The sequence below is a fragment of the Haemaphysalis longicornis genome, unplaced genomic scaffold (assembly GCF_048455015.1).
Source record: "Haemaphysalis longicornis isolate Haplotype H1 unplaced genomic scaffold, Haemaphysalis longicornis Haplotype H1 scaffold_5, whole genome shotgun sequence".
NCBI lineage: Eukaryota > Metazoa > Arthropoda > Arachnida > Ixodida > Ixodidae > Haemaphysalis > Haemaphysalis longicornis.
In genome coordinates, this window is record NW_027526385.1 from 5,584,460 (window position 1) to 5,608,608 (window position 24,149).

The 24,149-nt window shown below is 49.0% G+C and overlaps 1 long non-coding RNA gene and 1 other non-coding gene across 2 annotated transcripts; both read left to right on the top strand.

Annotated features, from left to right (window-relative positions):
- Positions 1–8,589: 8,589 nt before the first annotated feature.
- Trnak-cuu (transfer RNA lysine (anticodon CUU)) lies at positions 8,590–8,663 on the top strand. The gene has a single exon. It is a non-coding gene; the product is annotated as a tRNA-Lys (tRNA).
- Positions 8,664–13,410: 4,747 nt separating this feature from the next.
- LOC144137839 (uncharacterized) lies at positions 13,411–19,836 on the top strand. The gene is made up of 2 exons (XR_013315743.1): positions 13,411–18,509; positions 19,089–19,836. It is a non-coding gene; the product is annotated as an uncharacterized LOC144137839 (long non-coding RNA).
- Positions 19,837–24,149: the final 4,313 nt, after the last annotated feature.

Sequence of the window (24,149 nt, forward strand, 5' to 3'; positions counted from 1 at the left end):
TTCCAGGAGACGGTTCCCGGCCCCACACCCCAACCTCACTCGAAGCGAGGGGACCCTCTATCGCCAAATACAGACAGACTCTGTGCTCGCACCAGTACTGGGCCGCCACATAGCCACCTCAATCTACGGGACATCCGAGTGTACTGTCTGCCGCGCCACTCGCAGCACGCTGGCCCACATACTACAGTGCACACCCCAAGACACCGCACCCTCAAGCATCCGACAGCTACCAGTGACAGTGCGAAGAGCCATCACCTCGTCAGACTAGTACAACACCCAGAAATTAGTCGTCCAGTGCGTCCGGGAGGCCCTGGAGAGGCAACGGGTAGGCGGCGCGAGCCCCTTGGGGCCGAGCGCCGGACGCCTGACCTGAAGCTCCCAAGGCTGGCCCAGATGAAGCCATCGGCGCCACCGGACCGTTACTAGTCAATAAAGTCTTTTCTCTCTCTCTCTCTCTCAAGCAAACACAGGTTGATAGTAGACATACAAAAACACAGAGAATAACTAGTGTCCCACATTAAGGTGGGACACTGGTCTTAGAGCTATTTTTCTGAATTTTAGACCAATCTTGAAACTACATGCTCTTGTTCATGTTTTGCTCTGATTTCAAATATGTGAAATTAATTAGTTCCTGAGATAGTTTTAAAGAATCATTAATTAGTGCATCCATGTTAATTAGTAGGCTCTCCATGTTAGTTGATTAGCAGTACCTCCGTGTTAATTAATTAGCAGGCTCTCCTCTTCCTTTGGCTGCAGCTGCATTTTGGCAGCCCCACAAGTCCTGGGCCTGTCGGGCACAGGGTGTGGCTTGAAACGCTGTCATTTGAAGTCATGGGGCGAAACATTGCCATCACAGCCTTGTGCATCGCTGCAACATCTCCAGCACGGGATTTCAGAGCCCAGTGTAGTAGGACATCAATTTGGTGACAAGATCACCCGTCAGCCTTCCTCTGCCACTAAGGCTGTCTGCACCTTGGCCTTTGTACTCAGCCATTGCATTCTGCAAGGCTGTGAACAATCGCTTCCGCACATGAATAATGCAATCTTTTGTGATTGTTATATAGCCGTACACACGGGCCTCTAGCAATGCAAGAAATGTGCGGCTATCGCCATGCGAAAGTACAGGGGTGTACCGGAGGCCATGTTTTTCCCAAGACCTTTCAAACACGGCTAGTCCAGCCAGCACTTCCATTTCAGTTAATTTTTTTCTGTATTTTTTTTTTTTGGCACAAGTGGCTTTTCTTCCACGCGCTGTATGCTGGGTCGTCGTCTTTAGGGCCACGCTCACATCCGGCTTAGAAGTTACTAAAGACAACATAGTCGAGTGCGAGTCCAGTAAACAGCTCAGTTACTGCACTGACACCGATGTGGGATGAATGACCGCGGGTCATCCACTAACCGTCAAAGAAAACAGCAATGTTCCTGAGGTTGTCAGAGTTCAACTCGCGGTATAGCTGCCGGACAGAATTGGGGCTGTCCTGCAACACTTTTTCGGCTGCGCGTGTTGCTGCTTTGCTGCGGGCGTCAGTTTTTTTTTTTTTTTTTTTTTTCACATAGCCTTACCATGTCTTATTGTGCAAGCCACGGTGCGACATGTTCATCGCCGCAAACACATCGTTCAGTGCAGTTTGTCGACTTCCAGTGCTTTGCATTGCGCGTGCGGCAAGGATGTTCACGGCGAACAAGTTTATCTTTTGGCTGCTTTGCTAGCCAGTCTTCCTTTTTTTCTTCTGATGAACCCTTTTCCTATGAGGAAAAGGGTTAATCAGAAAACGCTGCAAAGGTAAGGCCCGGTCACAGAAAAGGACCGCTCCTATTGGCATCCCATCAATGGTTTGGCTTGGTAGAGTGAAGAGATCTGTCCCGACTACTTTAGATAGTATGGAACCCCTGTACACTGCTGCGTCATGATTCTGCCCTGGAGACCCTACATTAATGAACATGAACTTGTAGTTGTGGGATACAACAGCGAGCAGAATTATACTATACCAGCCCTTGTAGTTGTAATAGTCCCGCGCATTATCTTTGTCTGGAGAAACTTTTACATGGCAACCGTCCAGTGCGCCAAGGCTTTGCGGAAAGCCTGTGCAAGCCTCGAACTGCTGCACATGGTCTCTAACATTGTTCACTGACAGAAACCGGACAATTTAGGGCTCGAGAACATCTGTGACAGCGTCACGAAACTCCCAGAGGATCAGGTTCGGACTTGCACCAGAAATATGCGCCGCAGTCCTTTCCTCTGCTGATGTGGCGAGTCTACAGGAAGAGAGCGACACGCTCTCTTCTGGCCGTTCAAACAAACCCGGCCGTTCAAAAAAACCAGTTTTTGTTTGTCAGTCCATTTCAAATGTTTCCATTTAACCAAAATAAACAGATGTTGCACCTGACAGCTCTCTTGCACCAAACTTCGATCTTTGAGGGACAGGTTTCCCAGAAATCTGTGCAGCATTTTGTAGAATGGACACGGTGTTGCCGCAGACCCAGAGCCAGCACTGCTTGCCTTTCAGAAATAAAAACAAAGTACGCATGAGAGTCACTTCGTTGGGTCGTAGTGAGAGGTGAACACAAATTCTTTCAGCAATAGTGCAAATTAACCACGAACAATGAACCTTCTGATGTTGACAGTTGAAACTGCAGGCAAAGTGGTAGTGAACAGTGAAGAGAAAGCTGTTAAATTACGATGGCGAGGTCATGGCAGCTCGATGGCATGCAAGAGTGACCACTAATAATTATATTCAAGGCTTGGTGTGCCATCTAGCCGAAATCGACAAACCTTTAGAATCTCTCCTTCTGGGGCATCAAGGACGCCAGGTAATGCCCAGCTGTTTTTGCTATCGAATGGCCTCGAGCCATCAGCAGCCCTCCCCAGTTTGAACTTGATAGGCACCTGCACCCGGCTGCGCATCCAAGCCGAAGGTGACAAGTGGCTGCCTGTAAGACGAAAGAGGGCCGACCTCACTGCATTGGGTGGTGCAGACTTTAGCACGGTTTATTGCTGCAAGCACCTTTGTTGAAGCAGTGTCTCCATCTTAAGCTTGCATGCTGTCCGCAAGTTGTGTAATTGCCTTCCGTTTGTGGTTCACACTTCTCTCTGATGGCTTACTTAAGTCCAGACGGGACAATGAAGGCATCTGTTGGCCGCCTTCACCTGCTCTCCGCCATTCCAAATCTTGAATGCTGCGCGCCTTCATTGCTTTGTCCCTTGGCCTTCTCCAGCGCTGTGGTAGATCTGTACAAGACAGGTGTTCCGGTGCTTCTTCGGAGTATCGCTTCTGTTGAAGGAGGATGATCGTGTTCAGAACGGCTTGCAGGTGGCTGCAAAATCGCTTGGCAGCTGGGCATTCACACGAACCGTCAGCAACCTGGCTGACTTCATTTACGGTGGCGGGCACAATGTGTGGAGCCTTCGTTTTTTTCAGGCCTCGGTAGCACCTTGCCTTCAGCAGGAACCTGCCATTTCTGCAAAGAATTATTGGCGACAAGAGAAAAAAATTATGCACAGGCTGCCGGGGGGCAGTGACAGGGGCAGGCAACGGGCCGTCGCTGTCGCTCGCTTTTTGCTGGCCAGAAACAGCCCACAAGTGAGCAGCAGCGGCGATTGACGACGACAAAGGGCATTGGCAGCAGGCTATTAATTTTTTAGGGGCAAAGCCCCTTGGGGGCCCTAACTGTTGGCGTCTCATGTTGTCATATTCTCATGTGGTCACAGTACTAAAACACTGCGACACTCTTTTTCCAACGCCTCGTGTTACAACGTAACGCGTACTAAAGGTGTATAATGGATGAAACGGTTCAGAACACACATAACATGAATTAAAGGTTTGTGTAATGCTCCCTGCCCACTTCAGCAGTTGTCAAGCACAAGCAGAAGCTGTTGTAGACAGGCTATAATTTGTGTTGCACTCAAGTATTCAGAATTGTTTCCACGGGTGCTATCCGTGAGGGGTCAGAGATATAGGCGGAATGCCTGACAAAGCCTCTGCCCCCCTACTGTTCAGCGTAGAAGGTAATGCAGAAAACGTATCCTCAAGCACGCAAAAAAAGACACGCGATACACAGTGCTCAGAATGGAACATTCAAACATTTAACATAAGGTTGAATAGAACTCAAACGATACTTAAAAAAACAACAACAACAACAAAACTCGGAATGATTCCATGTCATGCACAAACACAGAGTACACTCCAAGTACGTAACAAAAGGCACGCGTTACATAGCATTTAAAATAAAATAAAACAACTCTATGCATACATTTAGAATTTGCAAAACATGTCACACAATGCGCAAATTTGTTTAAATACAGAAGGCACATTTCAAGCAAAGTAATGTTCACAGTTCTATTGTCACCAATAGAATTCACCGTAAATTGTCACCGTAAAATTGTCACCGATATAAAATAAGGGAACGAGGTCGCATGCTTGGCAATGAACGCTTCCGTGCAGTTGATGATGGTACGGAGTCTGGGGAAGTGGTTGAGTTCATGTTCTCCAAGCCAGCTTTGGCACACTTCCTGGCTCGGGAACACCACCAAGCTCTTCATGAGGTGATGGACAGCTTCTAGAATATGCCAGAACGATTGGCTCACAGTTTTTGCGGTCAAATCAAATCGATGTGCCAGGTCACAAAAAGGCACATTCAGACGCAGCTTCATGAGGAATATCAGCAACTGCGTCTCATGCAGACATTTGCACCTAGCTGGTGGCAGTACGGGTACGATGCTGCTAAGAATTTCAGAAAAGTGCGCCTTTGACAGTCCTGTAAAGAGATCAAAGCTGAGATGTAGAAGCAGATTATACCTTCATGCAAGAAAGACATTCTGCAGATTTGCCTCATTCATGTTTTGGACAAGCTTACTGGCTTCAAGTTTTTCTAGCTGCATTCGAAGCTGCAGCACTTGTGCTTCCAGGTTCCTTATGCGCGGCGCGGCGTTGCATACCTCTTCATCTGCGGAATCTTGCTGCAGGTCCTCCGTACTAGTGCTGGCAAAAATTACAGGCTGTTTAGTGCAAGCAAAGTTATGCAAACAACGGGCAGTCGCACAGGCTACTTGGATCTGAACATGCCCGCCTTGCGTCGTCGTGTGTTCGTAGCGTCGCGTTTGAACGTTCTTCCAAGGCGTAGAGGTCGTCGTCGCCACTGTCGTCCAAGGTAGTGTTGGCATTTGTCGGCACGGTTGCACCAGGCAAGCTTAGTGCAAGCCTTATGCCTCGCAGAGCTGCAGGCGAGCATGTGATGATTTAGTCAACATTACACATTTCGCAAAATTCCATCTTCCTCGCCATCAAAACCGCCTCGCCGTTGTAAGTAAACAACGAAGGTAGGAGTCCACGTGGAGCGGGTCCTTGCTGGGGGTGTCTGTCCAAATGCAGTTTCTTTTTATAATGTAGTTTCTTGTAGCAAACGAACGCATGTGGGTAATTTTGCAGATATTTACCCGTAACAAAGTGATCTTGACACAATCTGGCGCCAACACCAGGCATCCAGAGGGCACCTTTCGTTGTCCTCCTCTTCATGGCAACGGCCCACTTCATTTTGCTCTGGGCATTCCAAGGAAACCGGAACATCTGGCGAAATGGCACTCCCACCACAACAGTTAATGGCCGACCGCCCATCCATATTTTTCGGTAGGAAGCTTTACGCAAGTGTTATTTATATTGAGAGGCGTTGGCTCAACTGAACAAACTCACTTTTAATTAACTCATTTCCTTTACAAAGTGGTTCACGTGGTCCTTTCGGGAGCGCTTTCCTACCTCTTTGACACAACGGTGCGCAGGCGCGGATTCTGCTCGCCTGATCGCATTGCAAGATCGCACCTGGAGCAGATCAGCAGCACCATCCAGCGGTAGCCAAGGAAGCACTGCGTACACAAGGAATAATAGTTGCGAGAAACGTTTATCAGAAGCCCAGAGACAAAGCTGCCACGGCCACGAGATTGTGAGCTCTCAACCTGGAAGTGGCAGAAGCAGATGACTACTATGAGCGTTTAGGCTTTTTACCGGTTGCTTATTGAATAGAATGTTGAAAAATGTCAGTAGGATCTAGCTTCATTGAATAGACTGTCTACAGACCTCTTAGCAACAACCTACCAACTTTTTGTCAACCGTTGGCCACCATGTTTGAGTGTAAACTTGTATGGCCAACGAGGTGGACGAGCCAACGAGGTGGACGAAGAGGACCAGAGCACTTCGGGACCGCTTCGGACTGCCAGTGGCGACACTCGTCACGGTGAACCCGTCGAGGGAGGTGGTCCGGGCCCAGGTGCAGCGGTCCGAGAAGGCAGAGTGGCGGGGGCTCCAGAGCGAAGCCGTCTCTGGAGGTGTACTGCACCCACAAGGAGGACATTCGCCGGGAGACACTGTTTGACAACTCCAGGGGCAGCGGCCTGCTTGCGGAGGCGAGGGGCGGGGTGTTGCGCACTCGAGTATGGCGGGCGCGCTTCACGACGGGCCTGTCGACGACTTGCGCCCTCTGCGGAGGCGCCGAAGAGACTATTGCGCACGTGGTTGTCAACTGCCCAGACATCCTCCCCGCCGCCCGCACCACAGCTGTACATGTCGCGCTTGGCTTCGCCGAAGAGAAAACCGAGACAGAGCGTGGGGAGGTAGTAGAGGTGACAAAGAGGCGCCTGGAACACTGGTGGTCTCACGGTGCTCTGCGCCGCACATAATGTGGAAACTGTGTTTTCTTTCTTTTTTCCTTTTTTGGCTCCGCCGTGTGAAACGCGGCGACCCGCTGCAAAGGGTACAGCCACAATCGCCATCGCCATCGCCATGTATGGTTAGCCTAAGTTTTCTACTCCATCGCTGTTGCTAACCAGTTTTTAACAGTACCCACAAAACGTGGTGCGTTGTATAAGCATTTAAACTGCTTCTAGATAGCAACACACCGGTATAAGACATGCGCAAGTTTGGAGAGACATGCTTCGAAAAAAATTCAGCACAAGCAGTTCTTTGTTCCTCTCAATTATTCTGTGCGATTTCTCAAGCACTGATAGCCTCGAGTCAGCTTAGTGGATAAAGAATTTTTCACTTGTAGGCCAGGCACTTTGTATTCTTTGATCGTGTAATCTGGGAAGGAACCAGATTGCACCAATGTCTATGTGTGCTTGTAAGCATATCACAATATAGTCATCAGATAAAGTGTAGTTAGGCTTTATTTGTTTGAACTTTGCCTTAGAAACTCTTTTTGCATGACAGGTAACAACAGGCACATTTTTCTCGCACAGCCGACACAATCTTAGACCTTAGAGCAAGCCTATTGACATAGGCATGTCAACAAAAACTGTAAAAGGTAAATAGAAATTGCCTTGAACAGAGGTATGATTCCCTAGGCTCCAACACAGCAGTCTTGTTTTCTTTGCATTTACATTCAAAATGCTTCCACTTTAAGGGCAAAGGAACAACAATGTATAGTTTGTAAAAAGGGCTGCCCAGTCGGAAAAACAAACATACCAACAAGAACTCTGAACACAGCACTTGAATGCCAGCATGCAGTTAACGCACTGTCTGGAGTGTTTTTGGTACTGCGCCTACGTGGCAACTAATCTTTTGTCCTGAAAATTTGAGGTTGTCCACAATTGTAATCTTTTGGTAGAAATATATTTTAATGCCAGGGTAAGTTGGGCAAAATGTCAAAAGCTAGTTCTTTCACATGAAACAAGAACAGTGTCTTTAAATAAACATATACGAAACTTTCTTTTTCCAAATGTAGGTGGGCACGCTTAAAATCAAAGAATCCTGTATCCTTCGGTGAAGAGGACTCCTCATTACTCTATTTGAACAGTAGAGAAGAGAATTCATAAAAATGTTTCACGTACTCAGGATGGCATTGGACCTCACTGGATCCAAGGCCTCCTTGACGTCGGCGTCCTTGTGAGAGTTAGACTTTCGGCCATAAAGTGACTTCTGGGCCACCTTCTTCGGGGAGAACAAAAGCCGCACCATTGAGCGGACAAACCGGCAGGCGGATGCCTAACTGTCTGCCGTTATGCGGGCAAGGGTGCCCACATCCACAAGAACACCATTCCCAATGCCATCTATTGTTGTCCGAGGAAGCGGCGCTGAGCCTTCTGGTCCTCGGCGCAGCTTCCCTTGGGCGTGCCGGTCTGAGCCCGCCGGAGCTGTTGCCTCGCCCGGTCAGCGGACTCGCCGATTGCGGGTGTTGCAGCGGTGCGTCGGGAGACTTCCCTCCGCGCCTCCGTCAAGCTCGTGGTCTTGCGCGCTCGAGGTTGTAGCGTCGGCAGTATCTTCCGTCCGAAAGTACTGCTTCAGCTCGGCCACGTGGATGAGGCCGCTGATTCGACCCGGAATCGGGTCTCTTAGCTTGTAGTTTAGCCGTGAGAGCTTCTCGGCTTCCATGAAAGGTCCGACCGACCTGGGGGTGAGACCGGCGCGAACCCCGCGCTAGCGTCGCTTAGCGCGTGATTCCGTCTCAAGACAGAGCCGCCCACCTGGTACGCCACGTCTCGATGAGCTCGGTCATAGGCCACCTTCTGGTCGGCCCTGGCCTTACCGCGACTGCGGTTTGCATCCTTGATGGCGTGCGTAAGCCGCGTCTGCTGCTTTCGCGGGGACGCCGTTTGACCGTCTGGCCAGAACCAGCTCAGTCGGTAGAACATGAGACTCTTAATCTCAGGGTCGTGGGTTCGAGCCCCACGTTGGGCGCCAAATATGTGGGGACCAGGGTTCCGGCCGCAAGGCTAGCTCGGCTGAACTCCGCCACGGACTACCGACCGGCGTAGCGGCAAAGAACACCAAGGAACACACAAAACATAACAAAAAGGCCAAACTCACGTTTATTGGCGCTCCACCAATAACGTAGTCGGCTCCTCGCCTGTCCTGACCCAGCCGTCCGGCGAGGGTCAGGAAGCAGGCGCAAAGGGGGTAGACAAAGGAAGGGGAAAGCTGGATCTCCGGCACTCACGTCTTCGTTGCTGGCTCGAACCCAAGAGAGCCCTCCTTCGTCCCGCGCACCGAGACCGGCCCACTGGGGCCCCGAAGAGCCGGTCACGTGATGAGGGACCGCCGCGACACGCCTGCGCTGCGGCGGCAGCGACGCATCCGCCGAGGGGAGAGAAGGAGTCTTCCCCCCTCGCCTCGGCTGCGGGCGGCGAGGAATGGGGAATGCGCCAGGACTCTGGGTTTCCCACAACTTCCACGCAAAACTGGCTAAAGTTGTGTACAATTTCTAATTTTTTAAGACCACGTTAGAAATACAGTTATACGTAGCCACTAGAGTGCAAAACCATACACGTCCATTGTTACCGCGGCTTTTAGTATGTAGACGTCCCGCATACGCTTCAGGGTGGCCGTTAGCTTCCTGTTCAGCAAGCGACGAGTGGAATTCGCGCTTGCCGACTGGAAGTAACGAGGCAACACCGTGAAGACGTACACGGTAGGGGCCACCTCGGTCACCAGGGCCTACAACACAAATAGGGCGAAATTTGATGTCCATCCGCCTTCACACACAAACAAAATAGTGCAAGTGTTTCCTCTGAACACACCTTTATGCTGTCACATATCCGCTGCGGATCCGCGCCGGTCTGGTCTAGATCGTTCCCCCCAACACAGAGAATGGCAAAATCTGCCGGCCGGCAACGCAAGCGCGACACTGCTTCGGACAGCTGGGGTGCGTTGTTGCCACCAAAGCTAAATGTACAGGTCTCCACAAACGGCACCAAGTGCAGCCGGAACCTGCACATGATTTTGGGTGAGTTGTCGCCAACTAAAACTGCACGTTACGGCAGAACTGGGGGGCTGCTGCTGCCTCATCGGTAGTCTTGCCTAGGAAGGCATGTGAACACCTAACGTCAAGTAGGCCAATGTCACTGCCTCTAAAGACCAGTCTGTCAGGTGATTACAGTGAACCTAAAGACCTGTGTGTCCAAGCGAAATTTCATAGCTTCTGCTGGTCATCCCAATGCTGTACGCCTTGTTGGGATAGTCTTTGTGACACCTGCTGTAGGACATAAACTTCGTGCAAAATGGTCTAGGGTGCTTTATCTTTCTTACTGCTCTGCCATCGGGCTTATGGCAGTGTGCAGCGGTTCACCTAATCTTCAATGTGGTGAGTTGGGCAATCTGTTCACTGTTGCCGTGTGTAGAGCAGCCATTGGCTCAGCTGCCATCGGCTGGATAGCTGCAAAAATCGTAACACCGTGCCATTACTCATTAGAATAGTGTATGCATGGAAGAAGGAAATCACGACAGTGTCTAAAATGCACTGGGGGCAAAGCACTAGCACACATTTTAATATTAGGTCAACACAAATCGCTGTGTAACCTGAGGCATACCTTTTGAACATACCTCTGGTGTGCTATATCGCCAAAGGTATGTCTATATCACTGTCTATATCTCTAGTACTTGGTGCTCAAAGTCGCAGCATCGATGGGTGCTCCTCCTTCAGTTTTAATTGTTTCAGGCTAGCAAGACAGAATCTTCACGTACCATTTTCATAATGAATGAGCCCCAACTAAAGCAGCTGTTACCATACAGTACGAGACCAATCTTGTGACGGTCGTTTCTTGGGACCAGCCTGTCTTGGCGGCTCATTGAAGGTTCTGCACTCTGATCAGCACCTGCCTGGGCTGGGACCATTACTTATTGGGCTGATGCTACGCACGGAAGGGGGGCATCACAACAGTCTCTGAAATGCACTGGGAGTAATGCACAAGCGCACACCTTGACATCAGGTTAACAAAAATAACTGTTTAACTTGGACGTACATGTGGTGCACTATGAGGGGACTAGTAGGCATCGCCTGCATGGCTCCAGTGCGCAGTTATGACAAGGACACCCAACTAACAGCCGTCGAGCAGGTCCTGGCGGCCCTCGAAAAGCAGCACCGTAGCGAAAGCTGCGGTGCGACGCCCTCCCTTACGGGTCAGCGGCGTCCCACCGCGTAGCGAGTAGCGAAAGGGTGGTCCGAGTAGGGGTGACATCTGGATCAACGAAATGTGCTTTCGCAAAGAATTCTGGCGTCGTGCGCAGAGCCAGGGAATCCAATGAACACGTCCAGAAATTTGCTTCGGTCATTGGCAATACCTTGTAAGACGATCAAGGGAAATTTCTTCCGATTGTAGTAGGAGTTCGGAGACTCCGTCGGCTTGTTGATTTCCACATGGCAACCGTCTATGCATCCAATGGTGTTTTGAGGTCCCTTGCCGTCGCTTTTCGCCAGGAAACCGGCTTTGCTGCGCTCCTGCTCCTGTCTGTCTGGCCAAGGAGCATTTCCGCACTCAGGCTGTTGAGAAAATCCAACATTCGCTCGACACAGCTGTGTACGGTCGACACGGCAATGTTGAATCTGTCGGCCAAGGAGTACATACTGCACTGTCCACCCAAGTAGCACAATACCACCAAGCATGTCTTTCCGGCACTAACCCTTGGTTGCCCTCTCGTTGTGTTCGGAAAAAATGGGGACGCCATGTACCCTGCGGCGAGCCTATCAAATGACTAGCGTGATAGGCGGAAAAGCTTTTTAAATTCAAAATCATCGTACCGACTGACGACTTCTTCGCAGTACCTCGGGATTCTGTTGCGTTGCAGCCTACTCAGTTTGAGGGCGACAATTGCGACGACATCGTCGAATGCTTCGTCTTCACTGTCGGAGTCCATCAGTTCTATAACGCTTTGAATGATGGCTGCTGGTCGCCTGCATGTACTGCCGACGTTGCTCCTTTGTATGGAGCTTAGTCGACCAAGCCAAGTCCGTCCAGCCGTTGGTAACGGCAAGAAAGCCTCCCGGAATTAATTGTTCCCCTGGCGATTGCATGCTGATGCAGTTACATTCGTCAGGGGAAGTATAAGATTAAAAAAAAAGCGACTAGGTGAGATTGAAAGCTACCTTCTCTTCCAGCGTCGAAAAACAATGCACTCACACCGAAGGCAACAACCACGACGCACGCGCTAACCTTGACCTCCAATATGCTTTCCGTCACTATTTCAAGAGGGTGCCACACTGCAGCGAAAAAGGCGGATTCCACCAATCACGTCCACCATCGTGGTTAGAGGTCGCGATGGCGCAAGAGTTTGTGAAATGTGGATTGCTTTGCTCACAGTAAAGTCGTGTGGCTACAAAGCCTTTCAAAGCTTCCCTGTGAAATGGTAACACATGCCTCACGTAAATTGGCCTAAATTCATCTTTTTTTAACTGATGGCAAGCAACTTAGAGGCACCTTCTGCAGCCTGGCTATCCATGTGGAGCTGCTGTCATCATTACTGCATGCCTTGGAAATCGTTGAATTCAGTGAGGGTTGAAAGAACGTAGAAACAAAGGTCGCCGAAATGCTGTGCTATGCTGAACAGTATACCGCCTCTTCACCGGGAGCGTGTTCCCTGGGCACTTGTTTGCCCGCGAGCTATCATTGTCGGGGACGCTTCCAGAAAGAACTGCGAAAGAATAAACAAAAGCATACTACATGCAAGTCCGCACTAACTTTTGCTTCACGGGAAGAACGCTTTTGCGGAAAAGCTCGTGCCTTTTTTACTTGCGTCTTTGCTACCGCGGGGTTCGCGTCAGCAAACAGCCGTCATTTTCTTTGTTTTATTGTTCCAGACGCGTCCGCTACGGGTCCAAAGGCAAGCTCTGGTGCTGCGAACGCTAGCGACCGTGAGTTGAATTGCCTGGGAAACTGTGTGGTAAAATGTTGCCACCGAGTACTTCTGCAGGGCGAAATGCAGCTGCTGGTATTTCAGCACAAGTATTGGGTTGGTGACATTTCCCTTGTAAATCTCCATTCGGTCTTTTGCCTCGCTTTAAGGGGGCGCTGATCTGCTTTGCACAGCCACGACACATTCCTCACAACTGTTTGTCGCAGCCACCTTTCTGGCAGCAAAGCTGGCTATATGAGGAACTACTGATCCAACAATAGATGACAGGCTCTCGGGATAGTCTACACGGTGCATGTAGTCGAGGTCTTGTGGCTGTAAAACTGGCGACCAGCTTGCTGCAGTCACAGCTGTGCCTGCACTCTCTTGAAAAGGTACTGTGCCACTCTTAATGGACACGATGCCCTGTGCTCTGTTTCCACTGCTTGAAGACTTTACTTCAGCTTTCACCAGAATTTGCCTGTGCGAGGCCACGAACTGCACTGCTGTCGAGTTATTACTAATACGTCGAAAGAACGTTTCCCCGTCTTCTGGGCTGATTTTGTGAGTCAGGGTGTACTTGAGATCTCCTTGACCGACCAAGTTGTCAAATATTTTTCCAGTTCGTTCTGTATTCACAAGTACGCTGTCAAATACACTTTTCTTTGCATTTTCTAAGATGGGTTGCGCTTTTGGGTCATTCACACCCATTGTGTAGGCTTTGGCTTTGCAAAAAAGAACAGCCTGCAGAAAGCTTCGCTTAGCTTACTCAACGGTGCCTTGAATGACTTGGCGAGGGGATTTCTGGAGTTGAGCTAACACGCGCGACGTAACAATTACAATGTCCAGATGGCACCACGCTGACTACACACTGTGGCTTCCCTGCAAAAGGTGCGCTTTCTGCCTGTGGCAAGATGGCTGCAAGTGGCTTCTGCTTAGGGGTGCCTTCTCCACTCCAGCAACTTCCTTTGTATAACACATGCAGAAGCTTGAAGGGACATGCCTCGAAAAAAATTCAATACAAGCAATTCTTCATTCCTCATTTATTCTGTGCAATTTCTCGAGCACTAGTAGCCTCGACTCAGCAATGTGGATAAAAATTCTTCCCTTGTAAGCCAGGCACTTTGCATTGCGCGACCGCGTAATCAGGGAAGGAAGAAAATTGCACCAAGTCAGCTATGGCCGCCGCCCTGTTGTTCTCCTTCGGCATGGCGTCATTTGCCCCGCGGTCATCATCCGAGCCATCCGAGACGTTTCGTAGGCGCTTTGGGGGCGTCGTCTCGTCCATTGACTCTGCATGGTCGCAACGAGGTCTTCCTGCAAATAGTGCAATGCACCAGCGCACATTGGGGGTGTCGGGGAAGCACGTGCATCGGCCGTAACCTGGGTCGGCTCAGCGGGTTGCGCGACAAACGCAGACACGGGCAGGGGCTTGGCTTGGCTTGCAGCATCTCCACAAGCTGCTTGGAACGCTGCTGCTGCTGGAAAATGTTGCAAGGCTGCGGGAACACCCGAAACTGTTCGACCGACGATGCAACATCTGCACATCGGGGGCCGATACGATGGTCGAAGGCGAAGGCAAGCTGCCGCCCACCGGCATAGATAGAGGCACGGAAACAATAGATAGAGGCACGGAAAACGTAGCCCGAGTTGTCGAAACCACCGCAGCAAAGAACTCGTCCACACTGCTCGGCGGCACAAGCGAAAACTCCAAAGCTAGGGCCATTTATCGAGGAACCAAACACCTCCTCAGTGTTTGTGAACGCCAAGCTGTGCTCATCTGGAATTCTGGTTGCTACGGCTACGCGCCCCCTCATCTCTGTCCAGTAAACGGTCTATGACGAGGTGCTTATCCTTGTCAATTGTACTGCTCAAGTGACACAGGCTAGCCATGCCGCCATGGAGTGCTGTTGTCCGACACTCTGCATGTGCTCACACTTTCTCCTCCTATTTTCAATCTGTAAAGGTATGTCCTCATATACGGCAATAAGTATGCGCGGCGCCGCATGCTCGCCGCAGGCCCAGGCCGCTTTCTTCCAGGTAGGCAAGGAGGTGTTTGAAAGCCCTGGGGAGAAGGATGTGCTGCCAGCAGGGCAAGAGCAGATCGTCTTTTGTGCTGCACGGTATTCCCAAGCGTGTGTAGGCCTTCCGTAGCCACTCACGGTCCGAGTTGCATGCAGTACGTGTCGTCATGCAGTGGCCGGTGGACTCGTAGAGGCCGCAGCGGTAGCAGGCGGGACTTCTGATTTTCTTGTATAGTTGTAGGTGCGAGTTGGTTCAAGCTCAGCCTGTGCAAGGCCTACTGAGTAGGTATGATTCTTGTCGCCCAGGTTTGCTTGGTACGCGAGCAGGGGCATTCTGTGAAATAACCTGCGTGTCTGGTATTGCCGTTCTTAACTTGTTTCCGACTATGGTACAATGAATTGTGTAGTTAGCAACCAATCCACCCAACTTTCTGCTTTAGTTGCCCATCTTGTGCCACTTGTATGATTCTAAGCCGTGCCAACACAGCAGATAAAATCTGCATAGAGTCCAGCCTTCGCGTTCCCTCTCAATGCAAAGGCATATGTAGAAAGCATCACAAAAGCCACAGACTTAACAAGAAGAATGGCAAACCTGATAAGTGATACAGTAGAATCTCGATGATACGATTCTGGGTGATACGAATTTCGGGATGATACGAATTTCTGAAAAGTCCCGGCAAAATTGCATTGTTTGCAATGGGAAAAATTTCGGCTGTTACGAACGGACCTGCGCGGCCCGGCGGATGATACGAACGAGCCGGCGAGGCGCCCGACTGCCGAACAAGCAAGTGACGGCTCTCTCTCCCCATTGGTTCTGACGCCTCCGAACTCTACGCCTGTTTACCAGTCGCCGATAGAAGTACGAAGAGGCTGCAAGTCAACCTACCGTCTCGCTATCCACCTAGCTATATACGATGATTACTTGCTTTAAATCCATACACGTTTCTCCACACTGATGAGTTCCACGCTGTTCGTTGATTAGTGCACGCGTACGCTGAAGCCACTGACCAAAGAACCGAAGCGAACGGGAAGTTGCTTGCCGGCCCGACCGATAGCGGGCTATGGCCCGCCGCAGTTTGCATTGCCGGATGTAAACAAACGTTTCGTTTCCGGCTACGTCAGCCTACTCCGCCATTACTCCGCGGCCATATCATAGAGAAATAAAATGGCCATATCGGGTTTTGCTGGTTTTGCGGGGTCGTCACGCGAGCGATCTGCATGGAGGAAAGAAAAGTTTTTCTTTTTTCTTCCTCCATGGCGATCTGCCGCAAAACTCCATGTCACAAAGAGACGGCCAGCTCGTAGCTTTGCAACGTCGCGGAACGTCGCGCGACGAGGCCAGTGGGAACGTGCCAGTGGACGAGGGGATACGACCATTCCTCACAGCGTTGCCAGATGGTGAAATACGGCACCAGATTGTGAAAATCTGGTGAAATTCGGGGGCTACTGGTGTTGAGGTACCAATACGGCTACACCAGACAATATCTGGTGAAAACTGGTGAAAAAAGATTGTTGTTTCTTTGAACTAGACTGTTTTATTTATTGAATGAAAGCTTTTTCAGCATATAGGCCTCCTGCGCTGGAGTTTTGGCGACAGGCAGCGCCCCTATCGGCCAACGCCTCTGGGTAGTACAAAAGCAGACGACCCTCGCCGCCCTCCATGTGTTTTCAATTACAAGCCAGAGTGAAAGTTGGTTGTGGCGCTTTGTGGCGAGTTTAAATGACTCCATATTGTATGAAATAGCCCTTAAAGTAGTTGCAGAGGCTAAACAAAATAATATCCGCTAAAAGAAGCCGATTTGTCGGCTTTCTTTTAGCGAGCTTTCGCGATGGTCGCGGCGTGGGACAGTATCGCCAGGTCGGGTGGTTTAACTGTTTCACGACAGTTAGTTTTTTCTTCTTGCGTGCGGTCGACAAAGGAAAGTTCACGAGTAGCATAAACACGGAACGCTGCTCATCCTATATCCTGAGATAACTGCAAAAGGTTGCTTCAGCGGGAGCATGCAAGCGAACGCAAGAATTGCGCAGCAGACTCAGCTGACACTGCTGGCCTGGCACCGCCTTTGAAACGAGTGGAAATTTTGTTTCGTATTTTCGCAAACTAAATGATTCTTGCGTAACGTTTTACGCCGCACGATTTACGAACGGGAGGGTACATGTATACTAGCGAGTAGGTGGGGCAACAGCGCCAAATAAACAAATTAAGCGCTATTAAAGGACGTAAAACATGCACCAAATCACACGCCCGCTGCCTGCAGAGATGTGTACTTCTATAACACCACATGACACAGCCGCATACACGGCGCGGGGCCCCGAATATTTACATACGATCATCACTGACTGTGTTGGTTTAGTGAAGGGGTCGTCGAATCTGAACGCCGACACGCCAGTTTTGACTTCAAATGGAGTTAGACAGCGAGGCAAGAACAGAGAATTGACGTCCTCCAGTTGAATTGCACCCCCATCTTCACACTTCGCCAGATCATTGTCAAATATTAGAAATTCGCTGAATTTTTTCTCTTTGCATTCAAAGCCCCCCTCCTCCTCCCCCCCCCCCCCCCCCTTTGATTTGCCGTCCAGCCCTCCGCCGTGTCGGCTGCATGGAACTCGGCCGTTGCTGACCCTCATTCTATTAAGTGCGAACTGGGAATGTATACTGCAAAGCGTAATTAAGTAAAGCCAGAGCAAACAAGGAAAGCGAGCGGCCTCTTAGTTCGCCCGACCACTTTGTTTTACGGTCACTAATTTCGGAATCGCAAAACAGATTTCACGCTTCTGACGGTCGCGGCAATTTGTCACTGAGACACGCAACAAAACGGCAAGCTAACGCTGCACCGTGTATTCGTAACGGCGACGCAAACGAGCACTGTTTAATGAAAGTGCGCGCATAGTGTGCAGGTACGCAAAAGAGCGGCGCACCGCAGCAGGCGAGCCTGCGGTCCGCCGGACTCGCTGGCTTTTTAAAGCGCGATCATCACCGATTGCGTCTCTCTTCTTGGCTGTTTTTGAGAAGTCTCTGTCACCTAGAGTATAAGTTTAAACTAGAAATTTCACTTAAAGTTTCACTTCGTACGAACATCGATCGGTGAACCTGCGAGTAGCAGACGCCGTCACGGTCCCGGCACTTTCGTCGGCGCTGTAAACGTGTTAAGCGCTGCAAAGATTTTTCCCCTAACGCCAAGTTGATCGCTGAAATAGATCGGACGCGTCGGGGATGAACTGGTGACCACGTCGCAAAATAATAGGGAGCGTCGAGCTCATTTTGCTTCTGTCAACACGGGATCCTATGGGACCCGCGCAGCTTTGTACTACCCGGAAGTACTGCCCGGAAGCCGCTTGCGCAGCGCCCTCTGGGCAGCGCAGGAGGCCTATAGAGCGTATTCACATACATACAGGCAACCATGCGTGCGCCGCCATATCTGTGGCCAAGCGTCTGTTGCTAGGCGACGTTGTGCGCACGGCCCGCAGATCAGGCCCTCCTCTTCTCCTCCGTGCCTTCATGGCGGCCAGGCAGGTCGCGGTCCGCGATATGAGCTTGTGTTTTCGTGCAAGGCGTGTGCGAGTGGCTTGATAGTCTGTTGCACCGCGACAGCGTTGGTTACGCGAAAATTCATGGTTCCGCTCATGAGTGTGACAACCTTATCTGCAATTCAACCCCAGCCTCTGCGCACACCTACGAGCGAGTGCGAGTCGGTCGGGGCGCAAAGGTTGCATCGTTAGCGCATTGGTCGTTTGTCAGCATGAACTGCATCATTTCCAGACTGATGCCCACTGAACGCAAAGTAATAACTCGACGCTAAGTACTGTTGAGTACAGTGCGATCTACCTATCGCCAGACGCGTATCAAGTCGCCGCCGCAGATCAGCTGATGGCCAGCCGCCGCGCTCTAATGTCACAGGTGAGTTGTTTTGCTGAGTGTGAAACATTTAGTGCACGAGAAACCCAGTGCCAATGTGTCGCCCGTGCCATCTTGAGGGAAGCCGTTTTTAGGGCTGCTTTTTTGATAATAACTCGAACATAAGCAGCAACGTGTTTTCTTTTTTATTTTTCTCGTGCGGTGATTGGATCGCATGCAGCGATCAATTTACTTCTGTCAATCTCAGCGCAGGCATGAAGCTCTGTGTTTCGATTGTCCTTGGGTGGAGTGAGGAAACCGGCGAGCATCATTTAAAGGTCAAAACCTCGGGTACTTCTATCCTGCGCACTTTTGAGGCCGATATATCTTTTAAAGAAATTGCTGTTCGATCACGCCGTCAGGAAACGAACGTCGTCTCAAGCTGTTGTTTTGCGCCAGCAGCGCTTAGCGAAACTTACTATTGTGTTTTTAGGGGCAGCAGAACTGACATTTCGGTCTCCGTACAAAACTTGTAGCTCCTGCTTGGTTTAGAAAAACTAAATGTGCACATAATGGAAGTAATTGTGCCTTTCTGCTTCACCCCGAACTTCAGCCCGTTTTTTCCTTTCTCTTTCATTGCAGGCGTATGCAGCTGCTAGAAAAGAAATACGGCGCCCTCACAGAGCTGGTGTGCGTCCTGCAGGGCAAGCCTCAAGAGTGCCGTTTTTTGCGGCATCCGTGAGCAGCAGCAGGTTTAAATACAGTGATGGTGTTTAGCACACTTCGAAACTGATCTACAGAAATATTCAGAAATAAATAGCGAGGTCGACTGGTGCCCTTTTATGTGCATTTAGGTGCCTTTCCAGCTACTGCTATTTGAATTTACAATGACTGTGGAAAATGAAAAAAAAAAAAAAACACATTTTGGTCATGCTCTTCATGTGCTAGAATATTTTTTGCAAGACGTGGTTTTTGGCCAGGAAATGATAACTCATGGCTATCGCCTTCATTTTGGCTAATTCAACTGTTATGAAATGGTGATCTGTACAGTGAGCACAAGGACTTCATTGAATTCATCAACAAGGGCCACATTTTGTCACACTGCGAAAAGTTACGCTTGTGTTCCACTTTTTGGGAAGTGCGTTCATTGCTTAGAAAAGGAAAAGTTCACACCTGAATTGACAGGCGTACTTGAAATTGAATGTTTAATAATGTGTGCATTAGAGACCCTTCAGTTGCACTCCCAAAAAAAGAAATCGAGTATCAAAACCTTGCTATGTAGCAGGGAAGGGGCGAGATGACGTGTTGGTTTCGGTGTGCTTTAACTTTTTCATTGGTTGTAATCGCATTGGTATGTTTATTCCTTGAATAAACAATCAGTCACAGTTCAGTGCTTTGTCCTGCCTTTGTTCATATTGCTTTGTAAGACCCACTTTTCATTATGCAATACCAACTAGCTTACCAACCCATGTTCTTTGTGCACCACCAAAGCTTAACATTGGTGTTTCCGGGCATCAGCAGCAAGGCTTGTTAAGTTAACGTGTCTTACTTACACCTAGGGTAACTGCTAACAGCAGCTTGGGACACTATTAAAAATGGCATGATGAGAACATGTCTATCAAGAAACATTTTATTACACATCAATAAAACACCACCCAACCAACAGTTCACAATGTAATTACTCATCAGTTAAATATTAGTGATAGTTTGCAGTAGGTCACAGGAGCACCGATGCAGTCTGCCGATTCTCTTTTGTTGTCACTTCTGCACTACTACTTGGAGCTAAACAGAGACAAGGAGCCTTGCTGGGGTACAAAAAAAAATTACACCCATCTCCCCAAAGGGAACCATGAGTAGGATGCGGAGTGTCATGGGGGTTCCGTTTGCGTTTCCGTTATGTTTAATTGCGTCAGCGCACCCGCTGACGGGACTGTTGCTTCCATCCTACTTCATCTGAAGAAGCACGGAGTCAACCGGAGTCAAGCGCAGCACTGAACGCGCGCTCTGCGCGCTCCCCTTTATATTCACAGCTGTAGGAGAGGAGACTACGAGAGAGAGAGCCACGCATGCGCGCGAGAGAGCTGAAGTGAACAGAGGAGGAGCGCGCGCAGACGGTAGGAGAGGAGAGGAGAGTACGCAGCTGTTTGGAAAGGTGGAGAGGAGCGCATGCACAGATGGTGTGCGGACGGTCGCCACCGGTCAACAAGTGACATACCCCCGAGCATAAGACACTCCGCATCTATAGAACACGGAAACACCATTTTTTCCCATTCCATTCGGTTTTTGTGTGTGGGTGCTTCCACTTGTAACCTTCCATTCTTTGTGTTACGATTGATACACATAGCCATGCCTTATTGTGCACAGTTAATCTAAAGCAAGGGTGTGAAACACCCGGGCCACATGTGGCCTGCAGACCTTTTGATTTTTTTTTTTTACCTTTTGATATATTAAAGGATCACCGTAAAACAAATATCAGTGCCTAGATTTTAGTCATCCTGGAGATCAGTACTGATATGTTTCTCGAATGGTGACACCAAATTCCATACAGAAATGACCAAGCATATTTACAATGTGTGGGAAAGGACTTGTTTCGTTTGAACGGCAGCATTAGGTGACAATTTGTTACACCCCCCTCCCCCCTGCCTTTCTTGCATTGCAACCTTCCCATGCGGGACTGAACTTCTTGACTGTGGCTTGCTTGCTCACTGATGTGAGTTGAGACCCCTCATGTCACTAACTAAGATGCACAATTTTTTTTGCACAAAACATTACCAACTCTTTAAAACTTGCATACTACGACGACAATCATCAATGTCAGTTTGGACAAAAAAAGGGAAAGAAATACTGACATTGGGCAGCATTACAAACACCCTGTATTTTTCGTGAAGACACAGAACTAAGCTGAAGAACGTTTACTAGAGCAGCAGCAGCAGCATAAAATGGACAGTGGTGTAACAACTGACAAAAAATAACCTACCTAAACCATTGGAATCAAAATCACGAGTGTAACAGTTCAAAATTGGGCTTGATGTCTTCATCTAGACTCCCATTGCTTTAGGCTCGCAATGGGTGCTGCCATTCACTGCGTGGAATAGCATTTCACATTATGGAAAATTCAGAGGGCTTATTTTACACATTACGACACATCAAAACTTTCACCGCCAAGAAATGAGGTAAATCGTCGGTCAACAGTCCAGGAAACAGCTTTTCATGTCTACAGGAGCAAAATCCTCATAATGTTCTGTTTGAAGAGAAGAGTGCATTCATACAGATGACCAGGGCTAAAATCTTCATGACAGAACATAACTGCAAATCACACAATGAAATCCAAAACATCTGTGCATTTAGATACTACAGCGAAACAAAAAATTGCATCAATAAGTCAATCATCAGGAATTGCACTACCTGGTACAGTAGCCTGTGCATTGTGCTGTTATGCCCATCGCTGGGTAGTCCCTAAATCATACTTCCAATAAATACACATGGTTTGCGGCGATTTTAGATGCCCACCACACAACATTTTTTGCACACCCGTTACACACCACACTAACCATGCGTTGCATCCTGGCTGTCTTAATGGTCATGTTCGCCTCCTAACCAGTGGCATTGGATGCCTGCTGCTCTTTTCACTGTTGCCCAGTATTGGCATTTCATTGCGGCCATTCCCATTCCATCCTCTTCTGTGTGGCTAAGGTGTTGTGCTGCTGGGCCCAAGGACATTGCAGGTTCGATTCCCAGCCACTTTTCTGACAGAGGCGAAAAGCAAAAACGCCCGTGTCTGCGAGATTTCGGCTCACATTAAAGATTTCCCCCCCTCCCCCCCCCCCTCGCCCCAGGTGGCCAAAATTAATCCGGAGCCTTTCACTACGGCGTGCCTCACCCACCTATTTCCCACACAATAAGGGAAACTGCTAGACATTGTTGTCTCAGCGAAACTGATGCACACGGCTTGCTGGAAAATGCCTATTCGAATGGCACAACTGACTGGCTCAGATTTGCTAGAGCTGCGCAGACAGCTACAATTTTGTCTAGCTGGGTGAGCCTCTCGTTGTGCTTCACAGTCACGAGATCAATTGAAATAGTGCTTGACAGGATTCGGTATAGTCCTCTAAGTAGCCCAATCACCCGTTCTACATGAATGCGGACATTAGCCAATTTTCGAGTTTTTTGGACGTCCCAAGCCGATAACTGCGATTTCCCCCTAGTGAAAGCCGGCATTTCTAGCTTGGCTGAGTGGATGCCAACAGCATCACCTATTGTGAATCCTCTGTCAGCCAACGCTGTGTCACCTGGTACAAGGTTATTTAAGATGCCGCAAGACTCGGTAAGGCGCTTGTCGCTGGTCCGACCACCCCAACCGTCGGAAATGAAAGCGACTGCACCTCGTGCTTTGCAGCGCAACGCCTTAGCCACTGAGCCACCACGGCGGGTTATATTTGCAGCACTGGTAAAACCATTTTGGAATACTGCAACTTGCCAAGGAATTTAGTCCTGTCAGTTTTACCTTGCAATCTGATTATACTCACATTTTTTGCAGTTTGTTTTTAGTTGTAAATTAAGTGTATCAAGTCATTTTTTTTGCGTGTTTGCCATTCAGCAGAAGACTGCACTTACTGGGCACGTCTGGTATTGATGGTCATTTGTCCTCAACACATCCTGTATTTACAGGTTTCTTTTCTGACTCCAACAACTGCATCGGTGAAGCAATTTTGTAAGCCTGCAGCTCGTCGTCTTGTTCAGTTATTAACGTGCTATGTTAGAGAAATCACATCAATCTCAATTATCTTTTTAGTTTAAGAGTGTGGCATTACTTTGTGTATTTACCAGAAAACTATTACCTGTCTGTATAATGCCTTTAAATCCCTATTTCTTTGAACTGTTTCAACACTTTTCTGTGTATGATACTGTCCAGTTGCTGTGATTTTTTTAACACGAGGAAAATGCAAATATCATTTTAAGCAGTGATATCACAAATGACATACTGTGTGCTGAATAAACTTTTTCTGTTGTTGCCCACTAACCTGTTGCCTACTAACAGCTTTGCAGGCTTTGCTTAAAGACCTACAAAAAAAAAATAAGTAGCCGATAGTGAATTTTCACTATTGTAAACGCGATACCCAGGACCCTGCTGGGAAAAACTCACCATTGTGTACATAGAAGGGAACTTAGTATCTGGCACACAGCATCACTGAAAAGCAATTTACATGCCCATCATAGCTAAAACATGCTAAAATTCACACTCACTGCTACATTGTAATTTTTGTTTATTCTAAGCATCCCCTTTTATTCATGCCCCTTGCACTTGCGATAGATGCACTTACGGTTGATGCACAAAGATTTGGAGTATTTAACATTCAATACACCTTTTATTAAAATGGGGTAGGAACTAAGAATTGAGCAAATGGGGCAGTAAAAATTGGAACAATTCATACGGTGAAAGGTGTTGGAGGGCCAGAGACAGATGTGATGATAGTTCCAGGGTGCTTACTGCTCCGACCCTTGTTCTACTCTCCCCAAGTAGGAGCTGTGCAGTACGGTCTCCCACTGCTATTAACACTGAAACTTGGTGTGGCTGTGTGAGGACGCTGACATAGCATGTGTGCTAGGCCTGCTCCTTCCTGGCACCTGTGGCACTCTGCAGGGGGGGTGGGGGGACAGCTACTGTTACCTGTCCTGGGTAACAGTAGCTGTAGACAATTAAGC